Here is a 4,942-nt window from a genome sequence, read left to right as displayed (position 1 = left end):
TCCAGAAGCAAGGTTGTAGTGTAGGCTACCTAACATAGCCAATAACGAACAATAGCTATAAAAGGTGAACATTAGCTTGATCGTGTTGTTGATTATGAAGTTATTTAGTAGCCTATTACTACAGATGTTTCTCATTTTGTTTGTCTGCTTTACCGTCACATTACAACGGTGCTGCCGCAGCGGTAAAAGAGGGGGCTGCGCTAGATGACTGTAGACCCTAGGTGGCAGCAGAGTGCTTGAATGCTTACATGCCTAAAATCGCTGTATCTCACAGCCAAACAAAAAGTGCAATTAGAATATTTCTCAGAATAAGTCATTGGTAAATTGTATGACACTTACAGTATATACAGGCATCCCTCTGTCAGCCCATTCGCAGTTTACATTCACAGTCTGTGAACGGACAATGTCAGGATTCTCTACACCAATCAAAGTCCTCTGTTCAGATGTTATTATTATTATTACAGAAGTTTTCTGGATTTTATTTCATTCATTGCTTCAGTTTCTGGACTTCTACATTATTCGGTTTTCTGGACTCCTGACTCCCTGTGCGTCCATGAGAATGTGAGTACTCAGTTTTTATTCTGTTGTTGTAATTAGCGTTGCAGTAGTGGTCTCATGTATAGTGACATCGTTTGAGTCTCTGTAATCGTTTGACGGTCACGTCACTTCAGTTTACTATTGCAAATGTTCTTTACTGCTATTCTTTGTAATGTGTATGCTCCCTGACGATGTTATTCATGTTTATTGGTGATTTATCACTGTGCCGTTGGGATGCTATTTGTTTATGTTGCAGTGTTGTGAAAGTGTTGATATGTCTGTTAAAGGACTGTCACACATTTCTTTAGCTCTCCCTGTGAATTATACCAGTAGTAGCAGATATGTGTTTTCTAAGCTAAAATGTTGCTCCTTGTTGATACTCCCTTACACTTATGAGGACTCTCTTTCTTAATTTATGCATCTTTGTACTGTTTATCCTTACATTTTATTATTGCATTATGTATTTCATGCCACACTTTTTATGTTTATCATTATTGCACGTGCCTAATGTCTGTACATGTTTTCGTTTATTCCCTTTCATGTGGTAACCACATCCACAAAAGAATGTCCTAAACTACCAGCAATAAATGAGTGGCATGTCAGTGAGTTTATGTGTGTCTTTAACTGTATTAATTGACCTATCTACATCATTCCTGTTCTTACCGGACAACCTGTGGAGAGTGCACCGATATCCATAGAACTAGCATCTAAGGGTTCATTCAATTATCATTACTGAGGTCACAAGTTTGGTATACAGTAAACCAGCACCTCTTTTACAATACCTGATTTGATACCATGGAAAAACCAGAAATCCCATTTAGGACACACTCCTTTATTTAAAAACTTTTGAACAGAAACTTTGTGTGTTTCATTATTTAAGCACACAGGCTGCAGTAGAATAAGAGTTACAAATTAAATATTGGCCTGTAGCCTTCTAGTAGAAAGCAAAGCAGCCCAAAAAAAATAATCATTTCAAATCAGAGGAACTGTAAGAAATGTGATGCTGTAACAACAAATACAGCTGTGTCATTATGTGCTCTCATTTTGGTTTGCAATCCTGTAGCTATGACTGAAACTTTAAGTGTTTCAGCATTTTAACAAACACTCTGGCTATATTAGAATAATAACACTGAGTTATAGAGTGAGTGTTGATACCAACTAAGAATGCTGGTATTAGTATAATTTTCTAAATGCTAGTATTGATTTGGTATCTATATGTCTATGGTATCTGTGTATTGATTCTTGTGGAATCCATAATATTTATATTTATTGAGTTGTTTAGAAGAATGGTTCCCAAACTGGGATCCAAAGACCTCCAGGAGTCCTTGAGAGGGCTGCAGGGGTTTCCAGCGAAAGCACGAAATAGATTAATTTCACTTATATTACACTAACTTCCAAGTAATGTATCTTCTTAGAGGGGATTTTTTCAGACAAAATCCTCTCAAACACAGGTCTGTGGTCTATTGTGCATCTATTTTGGAGGTCCTCAACATGAAAAAGTTTGCGATTGCCAGGTTTCTCAAAATCCCAACAGTGCTGGATTTTTCTAGCTTCCACTTATGTCCATTGCTCATTTTTTGCTCCTCTGAAGCGGGGCAAAAAGTTATGTTTTATGTCATGTCATGTCATGTCTTTCTATTTTGACTCACTCACAATTTGAAAATCTGAACCCATGATTTGAAAGTTTTATTGCTTAATAAATGAAATTCTGAATGAATGTTTTACGAATTTCTGCTTTGATTCTTTCATAACTTTTCATAAATAACAAAATAGTTATAATAGTATGCATATTTATAATATTTTTGTCATTGTTCAACACAGGCCATTTCGGTTGAGGCATTAAATATATGACAATAGAATAGAAAGAATTTAGTTGTACTTTTTGGCACTTTGTAGGTGGGATGTTTTACGAGTGTCATTAAGGTCTTTGATAATACGGTAGTCGCCTTCAGTCCAACATGGCAGAGGCAGAGCTCTGCTGCTGCACGCTGTTGTTGCAATGGAATGACCAGTTAGCTTTCACTTCTTATCAATGTAAGTTCTTTGGTTACAATGGCAGAGTTCCTCTGTCCGTATTTCCGCCAGAAGTGAAGCAACTGCAGAAGAAACTGACTGCAGTGAGCTATCTTTCTTGTAGCTTAGCACCACACATACTGTAGTTGTGTGTGTCACTTTATGTTCATCATGTCTTACTTCAAGGCTCCCTTGTCATGTTGTTTGTTTGGCAATGCTCCTGTTACATCTTAAAAGGTTGTATGGATTCACAAAAACTGTTTTGTGTACACATCTAGTAATTGTTTTAAGTTAAATAGTGTACTGCTAACTCTGCCAGCTTTGCCATTTTCTATGGGATTTCCCTTTGTATTAATACATTGTTAGTATCATGCTAATCAAGGATTAGTGTCCTGTTGGCCAGTTCAATTTGTGACGTTAAGTATCATGTTGTGAAACAACTTTATTAAAGTAAAAGTCCTGCATTCAAAACGTATGAAACAGTAAACATTTTTATCAGTTAAATGCAGTTTAAATATCATCAGATAAAGTCTTCAACTGTTTCTTACTGTTGGAGGAAAACCTCTATTAACATATTGTTTAATTTAACAGAGCTGACCTTACCGGTTAACATCTACTTCTTCTAAATGATAATTTGTGATTTCTCATAAACAGACACTAATTCATTCTGCGTTTTAACATAATTCGGTATTAATATTACCTCCATGTAATGTAAATAACCGTGACATTTTCCAGATAATGGTCATCTGACTTAACGACACAATTTACACATTTTTGTGTCACTGCTGATTTACTGAATCAGACTTCTGCTGTGTAAAACATGATGACAAGACGCAGCAGGTTTTCTGTGAATGACACACATCCAGAGCGTTTTGGAGTCGGTTGGAGTCGGGGGTGTTGACTATTAAACAACCCCGTCAAGGATATTTGATTTCTTTTTCTTACATATAAACTCTCCTTACATATAAACTCCCAAACATCTTCCAAAAGACATTTTGCTGCAGAGCTGTATTTAAGGCCACTTCACTTAACCCAACCCAGTGAAGCCCCAGTTTGTCTCTCCTGGCTCTTAAAGGTGATTCCCCCATTTCAATAAGTAAAGCTGGAACAGGCATCGTTCAAAGAGCTCCACAGCAAATTCTTAGGGCCTTTGCCTGGACCCCATCCAGTTTGCTAAGAATAGAATTAACAGCTGACCGAAACACAACACACCCATAATCTAAAGTGGATCTTATCTAAATCATAAGCAAGGTGTCTCTCTCAGCACCCCAATCACTTCCAGCTTAACTACGGAGAATGTTATTTACTTTCTCACCTTTACAAATGTATCTATATGAGTTTTCCTTGTTTTTCATCCATCCACATACCCAGAAATTTGAAGAATTTTCCTCTTGAAGCCAAAGATCATGAGTTTATTTTTAGAAGTGGAAATCCTAAATCCCCACTTATCTGCCCACTGAGCAACCTGATCCAAGGCCTTTTGAGTTTGACAGAGCAGATGACCAAAATTTTTCCCTCAACTCCAGATCGTGCCATTGTCAGCCCAGATCATGCCATCGTCAGCAAATAAAGATTCCCCAAAACTTTGGTAGACTTGGGGCGTACCATTTTTGATGTCAACAGTTTCAGAAATAACTCCCCCAACCCTTACCTGAATTGAACTATGATTGAGGAAACCCTTCATCCTTTTAAACACCCCCCCCCCCCCCATTAAATCAGTGGCTCCCAACCTAGGGGTCACAAAACAAATCTGAGGAATCAGGAGATGGTTAACAAAACAGGAAAACATGTATTTCTGCAACAAATTTTGTCAGACTTTTCTCTAATCTTTCTTTTTTCTTGTGGACTACTGGATTATTTCTTTAAACAATTTAAATTAAATGAGAAAAAAAAGTTTTTTAAAATTGGTTTTACAATCGGTAGACGACTGATGATGAGGGGTCATAAGTACACATCACATTGTTTGCTTGCTGAGGTTTAGGTCTGCAGAGCTAAACTTAAAAAAATTAGAAGAGAGCGAAATAGGCATAGAGTTGTTGGATACAAAGAGAGCGATTTAGTTGAATTGGAAGGTTTTTAAACCTTATTGTTTTTTAGTAGATGTGATGTGAGACGTGATGTTGATTATGGGATCCCTTTAATTTCACTGGCAACATTTCGGTCAACTAGGTCGTCAGAAAAATATTTGCCTGACCAAGACCTGTAGTTGGTCGAAATGTACTTCTTGTATTGCTATTTAATTGATTTTGTTCCAGTACTTATTCCATTGATTTTGATTCTGTTAATGGGTGTGCACATGAATACTCTGATTTATGCAGAATAATTTGCAGATTAAATTGGACTGTCTTGTTTTTTAATAGTTTAATAGTTTTAATATTTTAATTGTTTTTTA

The sequence above is a fragment of the Thunnus thynnus genome, chromosome 10 (assembly GCF_963924715.1).
Source record: "Thunnus thynnus chromosome 10, fThuThy2.1, whole genome shotgun sequence".
NCBI lineage: Eukaryota > Metazoa > Chordata > Actinopteri > Scombriformes > Scombridae > Thunnus > Thunnus thynnus.
Note: the sequence above shows the minus strand (reverse complement) of the source record.